Below are 20,074 nucleotides of genomic sequence, written 5' to 3' on the forward strand. Positions count from 1 at the left end.
CATAGTACTCGGTAATATATTCACTTATAAAAATCAAAATGGAATCTCCGTCGAAGATCAGCAAGATCAACCAATAGATCCATATAAAAGAGCCATGGACTCATTCGTTGAGGACCAGTAAGGTCAATCAACCAGATCCATGCCTGAATTCAAAAAACAACTCTTACTCCTTGTTCCAATATCTTCCACGACGTACGTGTGGGTATGTTCAGTGGACTCAGAGCTTGAGCACCGTATGGTCAACACCCTCTAGGATCCTTCGCAGGTCACCTAGTGCTTCACTCATAGGCCACTTCCTTAGTCCCTCATCTACCGTACCGGAAGCTCACCATTTAAATCGAACCGAGGCTGGTCAAGACCTCTGCCGACCTTGCTACGCGAGACATCCTCCATTGACTCTTCGTCAGCTGTTGCAACTTTATCAGATAGGTCTCCATGACCTCATTCACAAGATGGTCAAAATGCTTCCCCAGCATTTTTGACATAAAACAGTCATTTAAAAACAGGTCATAAATACAGTTTCTATAACGAACTCTCGTCTTTTCACATTGTTCCACATCAATTCTCATTTATTTCATATGTATTCCCATTCTCATTACATCATTTTTCATCTCATCACATCGTTTCTCATTTATCCGCATCAATTCTCATCCACTCGCATCTACCCATATCCACATCTCATCACATCATATTCATTCACATCACATATCACATCTATCCCAATTTACATCACATCTCATTCACTCACATCTTGATTCACATGACATCACATATCATTCATTCACATGACATCACATCTCATTCATTCACATCTCGATTCACATCACATCACATCTATTCACGTCCATCACATTCATTTACATCACATCCATCACATCACATTCATTCATATCCATCACATTCATTCATTCATATCCACCACATTCATTCTCATAACAATCCTATCACATGCATTCTATCCACATTATATCTCATTCATCCACATCCATCCAATCGTTCACATGTACAACTACTCACATCTATCCATGCATTCATATCTATCACTTCACATCCACATATATTCATGTCACATCACATTCTTTCACATACACATCCACATCCATTCTTTCATATACATCCACATCCATTCTTCACATACACATCCATATCCATTCTTCACGTACACATCCACATCCATTCTTCACGTACACATGCACATCCATTCTTCACGTACACATCCACATACATTCTTCACGTACACATCCACATCCATTCTTCACATACACATCCATATCCATTCTTCACATACACATTCACATCCATTATTCACATACACATCCACATCCATTCTTCACATACACATCCACATCCATTCTTCACATACACATTCACATCCATTTTCATCACATACACATCCACATCCATCCATTCATTCACATCTATTTGATTCACATCACATCTAAACCACATCACATTACATCCATTCATTCATTCACATATATCTGATTCACATCACATCTCATCACATCTATTCACATTACATCCATTCATTCATTCACATCTATCTGATTCACATCACATCTCATCACATCTATTCACATCACATCTCATTTTTATGCAAGTTTTCGTTTGATTTTCTTTTGAATACAAAGAGTATTTCTTGAATCAGTATCCCCAAAACTTCTTGATCAGAGTTTTGAATTTCATACCAGAATTCCTCAAATTCTATAAACTTGGTCCACAAATCAATTCGAAGGGTCTCAAACTTAGTTTCAGATTTAGCGGCGGGAGTTTTGAGTGTATTTTTCTAAACTAGTCACATCTTCTTTCCTCAAAACTAATGAAAGAGTTTGGTCTTGGTCATAGTCTAATTAAAGGTTCGAGTCGGATAAGATTTTTCCTAATCTATCTTTCTTGAAAAGGTTTGATAATTCAGTTACTATTTACTGAATTTCTTTCTTTGAATATTCACTTAACTGATTTCTAAATTAGTTACGAATTCCAATGAGGAATAAATGAATCATTTATCTAAATATTTCGATCTCGATAGATTTCTTGAATTCTCTTTTTACAATCCGTGTGAATATAAAACACTAGAAATTTCTCTCTTAGAGTATTTACTTATTCATTTATCAAATACTCAGAATTTAAACATAGAATTTAAGAGAATTCTAATTTTGATATAAAAATTCTTTATGCATCTATTTATGCATAAAAATCAACTTCAGTGGGAATAACTCTTTTATTAAAAAAATCCTTTTATACATCTATTTATGCATAAAATTAAATTTAATAGGAATAACACTTTTAAAATAAAAAGAAAATTTCTTTATGCATCTTTCTATGCATAAAAATCAATTTTAATGAGAATAACACTTTCGTAATTTAAAAAAAATTATCTTTCTATGCATAAAAATCAATTCCAATGAGAATAACACTTTTGTAATTTAAAAAAAATTTCTTTGTGCATCTTTCTATGCATAAAAATAAAATTTAATGAGAATAACACTTTTGTAATTAAAAAACTCCTTTATGCATCTTTCTATGCATAAAAATCAAATTTAATAAGAATAACACTTTTGTAATTTAAAAAAATTCCTTTATGCATCTTTCTATGCATAGAAATCAATTTTAATGAGAATAACACTCTTGTAATTAAAAAAAATTCTTTTATGCATCTTTCTATGCATAAAAATCAAATGTAATGAGAATAACACTTTTGTAATAAAAAAAATTCTTTATGCATCTTTCTATGCATGGAAATCAATTTTAATGAGAATAACACTTATGTAATTAAAAAAAATCCTTTATGCATCTTTCTATGCATAAAAATAAAATTTAATGAGAATAACACTTTTGTAATTAAAAAAATTTATTTATATATCTTTCTATGCATAAAAATTAAATTTAATGAGAATAACACTTTTGGAATTTTAAAAACAATCCTTTATGCATCTTTCTATGCATAGAAATCAATTTTAATGAGAATAACACTTTTGTAATTAAAAAAATCCTTTATGCATCTTTCTATGTATAGAAATTAATTTTAATGAGAATAACACTTTTGCAATAAAAAATAAATTCATTTATGCATCTTTCTATGCATAAAAATCAAATTTAATGAATAACACTTTTGTAATAAAAGAATTCCTTTATGCATCTTTCTATGCATAAAAATCAAATTTAATAATTAATATCAATGGTATCCATGCATATTCATAGGTGAATATGTACATGGAGTAATTAGAATATTTCTTTTAGATGCAAAAATGGTGGGAATTTCTCTTTTGGAATAACATAAAAACAAACTTTCTTTTCCACAAAATTTTGAAAACTTTTGCCATAACCTCCTTTGTATGGCTGACCATTTCTCATTTTTATCATTCTTTATTTAACTTAAATTAACCCAATTTAGATTTATAGAACTCTAATCTACATAATTTTCTAAATTCAAGAGAGTAAACAATAAAAAGAATTTAATTAATCCTTTAGTTAATCTTTCTAGGATTGAGAAAGGTTGGAATGTAAAGAGGAGAAGGGGATGGTCTTTTTATCAAAGGCATAGCATTTAAATTTAATTCAACATCTGCAAAATATAAAAATTAAGAAAACCATAGATTCTTCATTAAACAAGTAAGAAAATTAGCCTACATGGAACTGGTAAGCTCTCCTTTGGCTTGAGGGATTGAGGGTTCTACTCTTGTTTGAAGCAAGAGTGGCCACCAATTCACTTTGGAGAGGATTAGGCTGAAAACAATTGAATTATTAAAAAATTCAATGTAGATGGCTCAGGACAGGAGCAGAGTAACAGTGCATGAACACCATTAAGCTTTTACAAATGGAGAGGCTTCTATTTATAGGAAAAAGTGAGCCTCTAACCAAGCAAACTCATTCTAGAATTTTCCAAATCAGTTTGGTAAATTTTTGACTATTTTTGGATCAGTTCAACTTACTTTTTGGATCGAGTTTTGAAATAGGCGAGAGGAGAGATAAAAATATATCATTTTATTGATTAAAAACTGGGGGCAATGATGAGAAAAAGGTGCCTACTTCATGAGGGGAGATCCCCACATTGAGGTGTCAAAATTCAGTTTTTTAATTATTTTCTTTGGTCCTTAGTCCACTCTTCATCTTATGTGAGCATTTACTCATTTTGGGAGGGGAGGGGATTTCTTTTTTTCTTCAATTTAACTCCTCCCTACATGTAGATTAATCTTATTGGTCCATAGGAACCTTAATTGGACCATAATCTAAAAATTTTTGAAAATCTGGACCCTTAGGCTAAAGTCCTTTATACCTATTTTTAATTAATTCCAATTGCACATTTGAAAGTTCTTTTTGAATTTTTGTTTCAGGAGAAATCGTTTTAGACACTAGGAGGAATTTTATATCCAAAAATATCTCAATTTTGAATTACCTCCCTCTAGACATTTTCTCTCTCTAGGCCAAAATAGGGTAAAACAGGATCTTTCTTTTATTTCAGAGAGGAGAATAATTATAAGATCAGAAGGAGAGGTTCTTACACCTACACACCTTAAAAGCTGGAGGGAGGAATCTTATAAGTGACCAGCCTAGTAGTAAGATATAAGATAGATAGCTATTAGATATAATTCTATTAGGTAGCTATCAACATCTACTATTAGGTAGCTATCAAATAGCTAATAAACAACTATAAGGTAGCTATTACATAGTAATTAGATAGCTATTAAATTGCTACTATAATGTTGTTTCATAGTTAGCTATCAATGAGCTAGTAGACAGCTATTGGGTGGCTATTAAACAGTCATTAGACAACTATCAATGAGCTAGTAGTTAGCTATTGGATGGCTATTAAACAGTCATTAGACAACTATGAGTAAGCTTGTAGGTACCTAATAGTTGTCTACAACTATTAGCAATGACCAACTAGTAGTCAGATATAAGATAGATAGCTATTAGATATAATTCTATTAGGTAGCTATCAACAACTACTATTAGTTAGCTATCAATAGCTATTAGGTAGCTATCAAAAACTATTAAAACTAAAAGATAAATAGCTATTCGATATCATTGTATGATACATAGAGCTATTAGTGAGCTATTACACAACTATTAGATATATAGAGCTGTTAGCTATTAGAGGCACATCTATTAATTAGTTACACAACATCTAATAAATAGTTACTAACTATATACAGGTATTGTATAGCTATCAGGTATAAATTAAGTGCACAACTATAATTAAACTAAGGTTGCTATTAGATTCATATCTACTAAATAGCACCTGTTAAAATAGCCAGTTATTTATTAGATATCTAAAAGGTATATGGCTATTAGACAATTATTATGTATATGTTAGGTGAGAATGTATTAATCAAGTCTTAGCTAGCTACACACTCTAACTGTTAAGTAGCTATTGTCTATCTATTAACTAGAATAGCTAGTTTACCTATTAGATAGGCTTCACATATATACAACTATGAGAAAGCTATTAGGTAAATATTAGATGCATAGTTATTAAACAACTATTGGGCATACCTGTGATACACCTAGTAGATGAATTGGGTGCTCGATGTAGTTCTTTTGACCAATTCTTTTCGACATAATATGTCCTTTTTGTTAGGGGACACACGAGTCTCAGTTGTCCAAAAAGTGACCACCAACTCCTTTACCTATCAGGTACACGGCTTCTTGGTTGTTTCCTATGACATGTGGAGAAAGACAACATGGAGTTGTCATTTTCAAGTTCCAATCAAGATTTTGCCACATAAAAGTTTCTTCTATCAATGAATAGTAGCTTAGAGACATCAGTGAGTTTGAGACCAGCTAACTCCTCTGATTCTTTTGAGTTTAAGAGCATCATCATGGTAGAACTTTTGAGGAATAATTCATCCCCAAACCGTGGCTTCTTTAAACTTTGGAGCATGTTGCAAATATTTGCTATGAGCACTGTTTAAACATTGTTCTGGTGCCTTGGAACTATGTCTTGCAGATATTTTAATGAGACGAATGAGTGGTTAGCTGATTGAAGATGTCTTTCTTAGTGGCCATGTCCATTCCATTTGTTTGCTGATGAAAATACCACAAAATCTCTTTGGAAGTTTATGCTCTTCTTTTGCCATCAATGGTCTCTACATGGTCCCAATTTCTTGCTTCCTCTACTTTTCTTTTGTTTCTGGCTCTTTGTTTTCTTTTGCATTATGCTTCATATTCCCTAATGAACTTACGTTCCTGGGATGGGAGTGCATTAACCCGTAACATATAAACTTATGTAAAATCCCCTCTTTTTCATTGCGTAGAAAGAGAGAGAGAGAGAGAGAGAGAGAGAGATAAGTGTTCAAACCTGCAAAGTTTCAACCTCTTCCAACTCTTGTAGTTCCACCATGTTTCTCTTTTATGTATTCAGTCGGAGAGAGAAAGAGAGTATTCAGCCATCTGTATGTGTGTGTGGGAGGGGAATAGAGAGGGGGAGAGAGAGAGAGAGAGAGAGAGAGAGAGAGAGAGAGAGAGAGAGAGAGAGAGAGAGAGAGAGAGAGAGAGAGAGAGAGAGAAATAGACAGAGAAAGAGAGTATTCAGCCATCTGAGGGTGTGTGTGTGTGGGGGGGGAGGGAGAGAGAGAGAGAGAGAGAGAGAGAGAGAGAGAGAGAGAGAGAGAGAGAGAGAGAGAGAGAGAGAGAGAGAGAGAGAGGGAGGGAGGGAGGGAGGGAGGGAGGGAGGGAGGGAGAGGGAGAGGGAGAGGGAGAGAGAGAGAGAGAGAGAGAGAGAGAGAGAGAGAGAGAGAGAGAGAGAGAAATGCAAGCTTTGTTTGTGTGTGGGCACACAAGCGTGAGAGAGAGAGAGGGAGAGAGAGAAGAGAGAAGAGAGAGAGAAACAGAAAGAAACTCCAGCCCGTGATGTGGAAGAAGGGAATCATGAATTGTATGATGTAAAAGTTTGAATAAACTCCAGCCCGCGACGTGGGAGAAGGGAATCATGAAGGTTTGAATTGTAAAACCTAAAAGCTAGAATTGTGAGGTCTTTTTTGTAGAGTAAAATGGATTTCTTGAAATCTAGCTTTACACCTTTCAAAGACCTAGTTCACTACCCAAATAGCATTGTCTCGGGGGGGGGACAGTTTTTTTGTACACATATTCATGCTTCCACCCTATTGCTCTAGCTCTTATGTTTGATAGTTTTCATGTATTCTTTCTTCCTTGTTGCTAATAGATTTGTGTGCTCTCTCTCTCATTAGTTAAAGTATTCTTTCTTCCTTGTTGCTAATAGATTTGTGTGCTCTCTCTCATGTATTCTTTCTTCCTTGTTGCTAATAGATTTGTGTGCTCTCTCTCTCATTAGTTAAAGTATCCTTCTCCTCCTCCATCACTCTAGTCATAGAGGTTAAGATTGAGCTCTTCCATAGCTTCTTCCCGCTTTTCTCTCCCGCTTTGCTCTTCACCATTTGACAAGGCACCATTGGAATGAAACCATTTTGGTGTTCAAGGTTGAAGCCCTATCTTCCCAAAAAGAGGGGGTTGTCATCATTTTACGTCTAGAGGCAAGTCTCAATATTGATCCTTAAATCCTTTCCCCACATGTAAGGCACTATATTGTTCCCGTTTTGGTGAACATCACATCTTCGACACCATTGCTAGGGATGGTGTTTGAGCTTAGGATTCCCTTGCAATCATCTTACATGTGCATACTTGCTAAGCCTACAAATAGGTATCATGGGGGGGAATTCATCTAAGTTTAAAGTCCCACAATAATCAATGATGTCTCTTTCAATTTTTAGTCTCATCCCCACCTTCATTCTCACTTTTTTGGGACAATGGGTCATCTTAACCCATCTTGCTTTAAAAAACATGGTGTTTCTCTCTTGCTAGTGTATTTTTGGTGATCCTTCTCAAATAAATCTTACCTAGGAGTATCCCTCTTCCTTTTCCTCTCCTCTTTGAAGGAGAAAGTGTCTTCACCCTTCTTGTCTTATGGTGCTACCTCTCCTTCTTCCTCCTCTCTCTATCTACAGGAATCACAAAAAAGCCAAAAAAAAATTAGTATTTAAAAATGTTCATGCTCTTATTGAAACTTGAAGATTCTCAATGCCATCTTGGTCAATAAATCCTTCAACGCCTTTTGTATAATTAACACATGGTTAGTAAATCCATAAAAGATATATGTACATCAAAGCCATCAACAAATAGCCATGGCCACCAAGATCAAGTAGCCATAGTGATGAAAACCATTGTAACAAAAAACTTGGCAAACATGGCCTCAAATATGGTGATGAAAACCATATACAAAACACCTCGTAAACATGCCCTCAAACATGGAAAAAAAAAAGAAGCTAAACCATGACCATCACAAATTAAGTAAATAAATAAATAAAATTTGAGGCCCTTTTTGGATTTTGATTTTTCAACATAAAGTGATTATGCAAGATAAACCATTTTAATCATAGCCAACACACATCTATCCATGCAAAAAAAAAAACACGCTAAACTAGGATAAAAATCAAGATATTCATCAAAGTAAGGAAAACCATGATTGTAGGGGCCATGCCTTGGTCAAATTAGCACAAAATTGGCACAAAAAAGGAAGTCAAACAAGGCAAGTTAAGAAAGGCCTCACAATAAGCCATCATATTGTAGCATGTTTGAGGCCCTATTTGTTTGTTTTTTTTTAGTTCATTTGTAAAGAGGCCTCATGCAAGCTTTGGTGGTCACATCAAAGTGATGATTCACTTTAGTATCAAAACAAAGATCATGATTAAAGAAAAGATCAAAACTATGATTAACTTCAACATCAAAATTATGATTCACTTCATTAATCATCATCATTAAAGAAAAGCGTGGAAAAAAACAAGGCTTCAAATAAGCCATAATATGAGGCCCTTTTTCAAATTATCAAAATGATTATTATTATTAGACAAAAGAGCATGATCATAAAAAATGTGATCATCATTAGCGCATAAGACGTCATCATGAATGTTGAGATATCGAGCTTAACCTAGTGATGTGGACATTGATGACCCGCATGGGTGATAGCTTCTGCACTTATGCACTGGCATGGTTGGTGAGATTATGGTTGATATACCACCGCTGGATGACAAGCTATGTGATAGCCACTTTGGAGTACTAGAGTTATGGCATAGCTATAGTGTCAGCTCATATAGTTAAGTTCACACTATGGACCAACCATTGTATGTTATTGTAGGAGAATACTTTTCCTTATAGTATGTACTCTTATCTTTTTAGATAAATGGTTGTATAGAAGAGAGAAGAGAGAAGATAGAAGAAAATTCATCCATTCATCTCTCTCTTGTGTGTGTATTTGCTTGCAAGGAATGTGGACGGGAAGCCAAGTCCTCCACACTCCACCAAGAGCTGCCACCATCTTCTCCGACCCCTCCGACCGCCGTCACCGCTTGTGTGCTCTGATCACTCTCTGACCACCCCGGTGCCCTCCAACATCTCCTAACGTGCATGGCCAACTCCAATGGCACTCATCGAAAGGTAACACTCCTCTCCCTTTCCCAAGGCAGGGAGAGATCCTCTTGACCACCACCGAAGGAGGAGATAAGGGGAGCACTCTCTCAGCAAGTAGGACACACAGTCGAGGACACACTCTCACACAGAAGAGGACACTCTCTCTCGTGTATCACCTTCATTCTAGCACATTCATCCTATGAGAGCAGAGTCTCTCTTCTATCATTCCTTTTGGTATCGTGATATGCAATGTTGCGCTCTGTTGGTGTTTTGTCTATTCTTTCTGTGAGCAAGGTAGAGGTCATGGTGGTTGAGGCCAAGGTGGTGGCTATCGACATGGAAACCAAAATTATGGACAACAATAGTCCAATGATTCGCACAATAGAAGAAATCATACACAGGTGGGAGAGAGAGTAGGGGGCTGAGGTAGTTGGCATAGAAATCAAAGTGCAAACAGCATAGAGTGCTATTATTGCGACAAACCAGGGCACATGGAGAAGTACTTCTTTAAAAAACGAAATGACATTACAAGTGAAAGTTATAGAGCAAGGCAACTATGCATCATCTAGTAATAAACAGTGTGCTGATGATAGAAGTGAGTAGCTGTTTATGATGTAGCATATGCTCAGCTCCATAACAAGAGATATGTCAGGATCTAGAGATATGTGGTATGTGGATTCTGGTGCCTCTAACCACATGACTAGTCATGGTGAATGGTGAATGGTTTAGAGACATGCATGTTAACCAAAAAAAAATGCTACCTTACATAAGAGAGGGAGAGAAGAGAAATAATATCATGAAAGAGTCGGAGACTAGCACTTAGCCAACCCTAACGAGGGTTAACTCCCCGATGTGAGGCCACTAGGGGATCACTCCATCTCCACTTGTGTCACTCAAATGGAGCTTCCACAAGCTAGAAAGAGAGCAAAGAGGAAGGGAGCTAAGGAAATCTCTACCTCTACTCAATGCCTATGTGTATGCAAGATTGATGTCAAAGAGAAGATAAGAAGAGGTAGAAGAGAGGGAAAGACGAGAATCATCACCTACATGCACACACCACAATCAAGTAAGCATGTATTCATCAATACAAGACTACCACCATAGCCACAAGAGAGTGAGAGAGAGAGAGAGAGAGAGAGAGAGAGAAGGCAAAACTCTATTGTGATAATGGAATTGTCCCTTTTCATATTTCATAAATCACTTATATACATGATCTCACTTTTACAATGGTCGACCGCCCATTTACAATTGGGGGCCCAAAACTAACTTCCTAGCTCTATGTACATCTAGGCTCATTCTTGTGACCGGCATCGTAAGCTCGGTCATCCCATATATCTTTTTCAGGTAGCACTTAGCACGGTTACACAAAAATGGATTACAAGAAGCGTAACCACACTTGAAAAATGATGTTAACTAGTGTGGTTAACATAGCCCCTCCCTAATTCAGATCCGTCCTCGGAGCTGGCAAGGGTACTTAGCAATAGTAGATGCAGTAGTAGGTACGGATGAAGTGAAACTGCGACTTGGGATGTGGGGGGGATCGATGGAAGACCTTGTAGCTCGTCCAAAAAGTGGTCTCGATCATATCTTTGAAGGTGTGCTACGTGCTAATAAGCGGGCATCCATTGGATGTGCTCGTAGTAGCCAAATAACTACTTCAATGTGTAGCCTTTGTTGAGGTAAAAAACGAGTCCTTGTATGCCCTCGTATTAGTGGTTCCAATCTTAGAATGCTTCCAGCAGGTAGTGTGATAATGAGGTGGAAGAAGCGGATGGTGGCCCCTGGTCATATCTTTCAATGAAGGTGTGCATCTTCATGAGCATATATATTGGCCTCAGTGCAGGGGCTTTGGGACGTCGGTGGAGTGAACCATGGAAAGTTGTATCGGAGTTTAGGAGGGTTTATTGTCTACTCCTTGCTGAAGAGGTCCAAAGCCCAGTGTCAGCGAGACGACAGATGGGCAAGTAGGCGGGATCGATTCAAAGGTGGCGTGGGGCCTTGCAATACTACTCCCAGATGTGGGGTTTGAGAAGAAAAGGCTAACGCCCAATAGAGTGCTCGCCCGTAAGCTTGATGGTGATGGGGCAAGCCGTGGCGAGGGGGTCGGTGGTGGTAACCTCGTTGTTGTCGATGGAGGTGTTGGCGCTTCCATGCGCTATGCTTGGCGTCCAAATATGGCCGAAGGACATGGATGTCCATTCGGTCGGTCACCTTGCTCATGGGGGATTCTTGGAGTTGTCGACTAAGCACGATATTGATGGCCTACTCGAACTCCGTATGATCCAGGGGATTGCGCCAGTTGAGGGGTGGGTCAACTTCGTCATTCTCCTGCGGTGGGGGCGGGGGGATTTCGCCTTCTCCAGAGGTGTGGGGGAAGGGAATTTGGGAAGTGATTGTGATGAGGGTGCAGGGGCGACGGAGAGGGTACCATGGCCAGGGTTGCGGTAAGGAGAGATGGAGGCCTTGCTGATGTCGAGGGTATGTCTCTCAGGTTGAGGGGGAGGCCCAAGTGGAGATGGAGGGTGTGGGGTGAAGGGGGTGTTGGGTATGGAGGCAGAGTGGGTATGTGAGGGTGTAGAGCATTGTGAGGGGAAGAGGGAAGGGGTGGTTCCTGTGGATGGTGTTGCTTTGGGAGCTGGTCCTGGGTTGGAATGGGTGATGGGGAGGAGATTGATGAGGAGAGGACAAGGATGGGGGTGGCTTATTGGGGGGGTTTCTGGGATCCGCTCCTCCATCTTGATCATCGTCCGTCGTCGTCATCTCGTCGCAGGAGTTATTGTCCGGGCACTTGGAGTAGAAGAAGTGGCGAGCGTCGCTGGCCTCTTGGGGGGAGAAGTCTAGGGGGAAGGCCACATGGAAGTCATCGAATTACATGATCCCAGTGGCCTAGATAATCTAGAGTTGCAGATGGCATTTGTGGTAGAGGATGAGGAGGCCTTCGGGGGTTTAAGGGGGGGAGCTTGTAAACGGCAATGGAGGGATTTGTAGGCGGCGTAGATGATTTCCCACCCCCGATGATGGAGGAAGCAAAGGTCTCGGTAGTGCGAGAGGAGGAGTAAGGATACGGGCATCGCCCATCGGGGATGGCGAGGTCAATGGTTTCATCAGCAGAACTAGGTTGCTCAAACCAAAAAATGTGGGCCCACTTGAGGAGGTTAGCTTGAAGGGGGTGGACGGGGGGGGACTCAACTTTGCCGATTGCCTTCATAGAAACTCTGAGCTTGGAGTAGAGGCATAAGGAGGCACCTATAAGTAGTCGCTAGGCAAGGTCGAGGTTATGTATGATGACGGTTCGGCCTTGGGGAGCATTTTCCGCAGCGGTTTTCATGTACATTGTGGGCTTGTTATTGTCGAATTGGGTGCCGTCAAGAGGCATGAGGAGCTGGTTTTGCGGGTGCATGATTTTGGGAAGTGGATCGGCGCGACGGGGGATCCATAGAGTTATAGCACCTTCATAATATTGTTGGGCTACGAGGAGTTTACCCATGAGCTTTTTGGGTACCCAGGAGCAAGAGTTCCTACCTTGTGTGCCTCGGGGCCAAAGGTGTACCTGGGGTGGATTAGGCTTGTTAGTGGGATAAGTCTTGTGAGTGGGGTTAGTACCAGTGGTGGCGTCTTTGAGGTAGGTTCAGGCAGCTGTAGGGTTGGGCGTTGATGAGGATATGCGAGGCAATTGGGTATTCACAGTGGGGAGAGACCTCTTTTTAAGCGGCATGGTTCTATATTGGTCGGAGAGTGGAGTGATAGTGGTTATGGGAGGGGGATTATCAACCTAGGGTGGGTTATAGGAGGGCAAGGGTTCTTCATCTGTCCTCAATAGGACTGTAACCTAGCCGGAGCAGGGTGGCAATCCTTGCATCCCAATCTATTTGGCAGTGGTTATGCCCCATCCACCCATGCCCTAGAAGAATTTCTTCACTCATGGTTCCTACATGCATCACATAATACTTCCCTTCCACAGAGTTATTTCCAATATGGAACAAGATTGTGATGGTGCCTAAACTCAAAAGGGATTTCTATATCCATTTGTTTAAGGTGGTCATCCCCCATATCTTTGAGATATTCTGCTACCCGGTCTCCCTTGGGCAATGGGTTCTACTACTTTTGTTAGCCTCTGTGGGGGTGCCACTCGTTGGCATTCGTTGCATCGTTTGACATATTTTGTTACGTCTACCATCAGGGTGGGCCAACCATAGGCCTGTTGTGGAGGACTTTGCGAGCAGTGATGTCTGTTGCAAAGTGTCCTCCAGCTAGGCGGAGTGGGCATGTTCTAAAAGGAAGACATACTTGTCTTCGCAAAGCAGAGCATCTCACAATTCTATCCTTCCCTTGCTTGTAGAGTTGTCCTACAATAAATTGGCAACAAGGAAGTGTGCAACCTCATTTGGAAATAAATTGGTCATTGGCAACAAGGAAGTGTGCAACCTCATTCGGAAATCAATAACAATTGGGCGGCATCTGTGTGGCAAGTCGCCATCGACTCCCACTGGAGGCTCTCCGTTGGGGATGTGTGACATGTGGTCAGCCAAGACATGTTGTGAGCCCTTCCGCACCGTGACAATGAAGTCGAGCTCAAGCAAGATTAGCAACCATCTAGTGATCCTACCGATGGTACAGGGCTTGTTTACAAGATAAAGGAGAGCTTAATGGTCTACAAAGAAGATGAATTTAGTTGCCAAAAGATAATGGCAAAAATTTTTGACCATGTAGACCATTGCTAACCCTTTCCTTTCAACAGTGGTGGTATAGTTGTGTTCTGTCTCGTTGAGTTGGCGGGCTGGTAAAGCTAATAGGAAAATCCCTATTGTGTTGACCGGGTTAAGCCAGTACACACCCAATTGCAAAGGCAGAAGCATCGATGTGGACGTGAAATATGATGTCCCAATTGAGGGACCTCAAGATGGGAGTGCTTGCCAAGGCTTTCTTCAGGGTGTTGTTAAGAAATGTGGTGCCATGTGCTACCACGACATCGACATCAACATGAGCAACAAAGAAGCTACCAACCACTACCCACTTCTTTAAAAAAATTTGTTGTAAAGAAAAAATCCAACTTCTTTTACAAAAAGTGCTTGTAACTACCCTCTGGCACCAATGATGTAGCCAAGGTAGAAAAAATAGCCAAAATTTGTAACCCTACTCTTAGAAGAGACCTCTAGACCTCAAAGATAGGTCAAGTCTTTATCAAGGGGGGAACCTCACTCTTAGAGATGACCTCTAGGCCTCAAAGATAGGTCAAGTCACCATCAAGGGAGGGAAGAGCTAAAGTAGCACATGAGCCAAAGTTGCTCACAACACATAGGGAAATGTACAAAGTAAAAATTCAAAACAACATTTTGTAACCGACATCCAACCACCTTGAGCAGCTCAAAGATTTGGCACCAAGGGGGGGTGTTGAGAAATGTGGTGCCATGAAATACAAGAAAGGTAGGGAGTGAGTCACATGAACAAGAGAAGAAGCATGCACAATAGATAAAGGAATAGACTAAGGGTCTAATATCAAAGGTTAATTTGTATGGTTACTTGTAGAAGGTGAAGTCAATGGTCAAAAGGTGACACATGGAAAGCACAAGGTTGCACATGTAGTGTGAGCATTAATGAACACATGGTTGGCACTAGGGTGCACAAAAAGCATGGATTGGAGTCCTTTCCAAGACTATAAATATGGGTGTAAGGAACTTGATTATTGCAATGAGACTATGTGACGTTTTGAGAGCATACTATTTTGTTGTGAATAATTTGTTTACTTTCTTAATCACCTCATTAATCATATCTACAATTACTTGCTATGAGCCACCCTAGATCCATGATTTCTAACAACTGTTATACGCCTATTGGCATTCCTCTGTCCACTCAAAGATGATTAGAAGTCAAAAAGGAGGCGAGCAATGTCGGTGAGCACGAAGATGAAACGCCGATAGTACCCAACATGTCACATGAAGTGCTGGACTCCTTTAAAGTTAGTCGGTAGTAGCAACTCAAGGACGAGTCACACCTTGCTGTCGTCTGTGGAGATTCCTTATTTTGAGACAATATGTCCCAAGATGACTCCATGCTGAACCCAGAAGCCCCCCTTCCATCCTATTACTTGTCCCATACATCCCTTCGGTCCATCTCTGCTCGCCCCCTGATCCCTTCGGTCCATCTCTGCTCGCCCCCTGATCCCTTCGGTCCATCTCTGCTCGCCCCCTTCTATCATACATCTTTTCGCCCTTCCTCATCATCGTCTCATGCTCGCCTTTATCTCTACCACCCCCCTCTCCACTTACCCATGCTCGCCATCTTCTCTCCACGCTTCGGTTGCCACCATTGCGCACGATTAGCTGACATGTCATGATCGTTGCATCCATTTGGTTGTCCAATAAGAGTAGTTCTCCTCGGACATGGTCGTGGAAATCCTCCCATGCCCCAAGTATAAGTTTAAAAAATTCTCCTAAAGGAATCTTTATTGTTTGGGTCGATACTCGTGTATGCACATCTAATATCTGCCCAAGATTTTTTTTTAATACAGATACAATAAAACTAACACAAGTTCATGTCTTACTCATCGTTCTGGTACATTGACGAATGGAATAGGCGGGCACGGTAGGCTACTTTGAAAAGCCATGGTATACTGACCCTCCCCTAGCGATAATCATTGACTCGTGGTATACTGACCCTTCCCTAGCGATAATCATTGACTCGTGCTGCCTTTGGCTTTATGGTGGATGTCCCATCAGAGACTTACATTGGGACCCTGGAGAATGGGAGTGGATTGATGCATCTGACCGCATGAAGAGTATACCTTTCTCAATTACACAATGTGCAATGCTAGGTTGTTGATGCTTGGTCAGAGCCAAAGAGTCCCCACCATGAGGCCTCACTGGGAGACATATGGCCTTACACCCCACCTTCAGAGGAGATTTTGGCAGAGGTTATAGCACTCGTATAAGAGGAGCCAGATTTCCTACTTTTTTTGGTTGTTTTACATGGTGGGTTTCCCACCAACGAGTGGAGATCCATATTTGGTGTGGAACCACCTTGCCCTAGATGCCCAGCTCCATCCAAGACAATATTTCATTGCTTATGGGAGTGCAAAGGTGCACATAGAATTTGGGTTTCTATGGCTCATCTTTTGGGCATGCCAAGTATTGGCCCTGTCTATGTTACTTGGGGTTATATTGCATGGTTGACTTAGACTAGACCCCAGCTTCACTTTGAGGGTAAGGGATTGGACCCGGCTATTCTTGTCCGTGGGGGCATAGCACAAAGATGCCTACTACAGGATATGCACCGGTTAGGATTCTTACTTCATAGAAGTCCATTTTCTGGGAAAAAAAAAAACCTCAAGGAGTAGTTCACAAACTAGTTGCTACTTACAACCAGAATCAGACAGTGCAATCAATCTGACCTAGCCAAGCAACTTGTCCGCCTTGGCATGGTGTGCTCCCTAGGGATGAGTGAATCCTTTGTGTGTTTGTTGTAAACAAAATATGAGCTTCGACATAGAGGAGATGGCTACCATGAGCCAATTCTCTCTACTAAACCTAGATACTACATTGGAGCTAGGCGCTTTATTTTTAGCACCAAAAGATAAAAGAAAAAAGAAAAGGAAGCAAGCTCGAGGATTTGTTGCATATCCACACAAATATTTCTTATGCCACTTGGAACCATTGCTCCATGGGGTGGGGGTGGGGGTGGGGGTGGGGGTGGGGGTGTGGCGAGGCTCCGGGCAGGGTTTTGAAATTTGAAGGCCTACCTTAACCTTCAGTTTGAAGGCCATAAACTAGGTTGACCTTCAAAATATATATGTTTGTCTAAAATTTAGAGAAATTTTCAAAACAATGGCCTTCTTTTGCAACCCTATTTTCTAAGAGTAGCCTTCTTTTGCAACATTATTTTCTAAAGGTATGAAGGGCTTTAATGCCTTCTCATGGCTTCAAATTTCAAGAGGGGGGGGGGGAGAGGGAGCGAGGGAGCGAGGGAGGGACATTTCTATTGTTGTTTGGGAATCCCATTAGGATCTTGGCAAGGAGAGGAAACATCATAATCCTATATAGATAAGAAGAAGTGACATAGCATACCATCATGCACAATTTGCATATTATCATGAAACTCTCTCAATCAAAGGTACCTCATCAAACATGTTCTCTCTCTCCTAACCAAATCACATTGCAAGAATAATTATCAATAAACAAGTACCCACATCAAATCCTTGGTATATGTTCTTCTGTTTTTACTTCTGAATTCCATTATTGAAGGTGTCGAGCAGCAGTTGATGCTTTGATTGACCTAGTCACCTTTGTTTATATATTACATGTATAAGTTATGTAAGCACCTAGCCAATGGTGAATTCTAATCACCACGGGCAATTGGTCAAATTCTATTGCCTTGATACATGCACGTAGCAGGATTTGTCAACTTGCATAGATCACTTTCACCAAATAGTATAGGTATCTAGAGTAAGGTAAAAAAGGACAAAAAATAATCCAAATTTAAATAATTGAACTTCTTTTTAAAGTTGTTAAATCAAATTTGGTTAACATTACTTCCAATGCAAGGTCGCTCACTTTTTGTAACTGGACTAAGAACTTAATGATAATTAATTATGGGATTTAGCCAAGCCTAATGATAAGTAATTATGGAATTTAGCGAAGCCTACACTAAGTAACTAAGCCGATAAGTACTTACTGATAATTATTATGGTATTTAGCCAAGCCTAAATTTTTGTATCGTCAACTATGATGGTTATGTCGACTGTAGCAGGTCATGTTGCTCAGGTACACTAAGAGGATATGATGGTTCACTCGTAAGACAGTATGCCCATGTCCACAGGAGTCACGGGATAGAACAATAGGAAGGAACGATGGCATAGGATACTTGCTTTAGTCATACTTAATTAAATTGGACATATAAGGAACAATGAATAAGAATGATGTACTCCACTTGTATTACTACGAACCAGCAATTATAAACACCACTCATTGTATTGTGCACACTCAACAGTGGCCATAGTGAGGGATAACACAATTTGCTTAGGATGGAATGACACAGTGGACTCTCTAAGGCAAGAGCAACTCTTCGCCTAGAGTCAGGAGCATCACAAGCTCTCCATACATCCATCACCTTTCATGATAACTCTGCATCTGAGTAAATGTTGAGACTCTGGAATGCATACTTGAGGAGGGGAGTTCTGTCTCCCCAGATCTCTGATGCACAAAACTACAGGGCAATGGCCTAACTTTGAGGTGCCTAGCAAAGAAGATAGTGCCACCTCTATCAAGTGCCCAATCATCAACATAATAGTAGTCCAAGAATCCTGCGATTACTCCATGAAAAGAGGAGTGAATCTGACTTCTTATGGAAGGCATCTTCTAACCAATAGTCCCTGCCATGAAGGGAAAAGATAAATCTTTCCTAGGATGCCCTTTCAAGCGGGTGAATGTTGCCTTCATGTCCCCCCTTTTTATCCGTGGGTTGCTCAACCATATTGAAGTCACCTACAATCCAATGATCTACCTGAGGGATTCCAAAAAGGAATTCTTTCTCCTCTGCAAGAAGGGGCACACTCATTCAACACACCAGTTTTCAATCCATTATGCATAAGTATAATCCATTGCGCTCTGGTAGAGATAATCACTCCACGACCAATCATATAAGGCATAAGTGCAGCTGCTGAAATACATACTCCACCTTTATTTCCATCTGCAATAAGCAAGCCAAACATGCTTTCCCACATGAAAGCATGTAAGTGCAAGGCCATTAGATGTTATACATTCATATGTATGGGGACTGACCAAGAGTGCAACAATAAGTAGGCCAAACATGCTTTCCTACATGAAAAGCATATAAGTGTAAGTATTATGTTACATTCATTGATGATCACACTAGGAAAGTGTGGGTTGCAGGTATTATGTTACATTCATGTAAGTGCAAGTATTGTGTTACATTCATTGATAATCACACTAGGAAAAGTATGGGTTACAGGTATTATGTTATATTCATTGATGATCACACTAGGAAAGCATGGGTTTATTTTATGAAAGAGAAAAGTGAGGTGTTTGCTCACTTTCAAAGATATAAAGTCTTGGTCGAGAAGAAAAAAGTCATACAAATAAAATGCCCCGAGATCAGATGGTGGGAGAGTATTTCTCCAATGAGTTCAGTGATTTCTTGAAAAAGCAGGGAATCAAGAGAGTTTACATACAAGTACACGTGTTGCAAAAAGAAAAAATAGGCACATTGTAGAAGTGGCATGTGCCTCAATGTCTAAAAAGAATATGCCATATTATTTTTGGGCAGAAGCAGTAGCAACTATTGTGTACATTATGAACATGAACCCCAGCAACTGTTGTATGATTCTTGAGCAGAAGTTTAAAGACATGAAACCGGATGAGTCTCACTTGAAAGTGTTTGGGTGTATTATATATGTTCATGTTCCGACGAAGTGAGAACAAAGTTAGATCCAAAGGCAAAGAAATGCATCTTCATTGCTTATGGTTTGGAGCAGAAAGGTTATAGATGTTATAACCCTACCACTCGTGAGATGCGAGTAAGCAGAGATGATATCTTTGATGAGATGAGTAGCTAATATGCACCAACAGTGAAGGCAGCAAAAGATGTAGATATAAGAAGTATTGATGCTGCACAACATGTAAGAGAAGCAATCACAGGT

General features: G+C 39.9%; 1 pseudogene; it reads right to left on the minus strand.

Annotated features, from left to right (window-relative positions):
• Positions 1-5,475: 5,475 nt before the first annotated feature.
• Positions 5,476-6,015, minus strand: LOC147616817 (uncharacterized; annotated as a pseudogene).
• Between the last annotated feature and the right edge of the window lie 14,059 nt (positions 6,016-20,074).

This window comes from Cibotium barometz, chromosome 38, assembly GCF_041138505.1.
Source record: "Cibotium barometz isolate CiBa-2024 chromosome 38, ASM4113850v1, whole genome shotgun sequence".
Classification (NCBI taxonomy): Eukaryota; Viridiplantae; Streptophyta; class Polypodiopsida; order Cyatheales; family Cibotiaceae; genus Cibotium; species Cibotium barometz.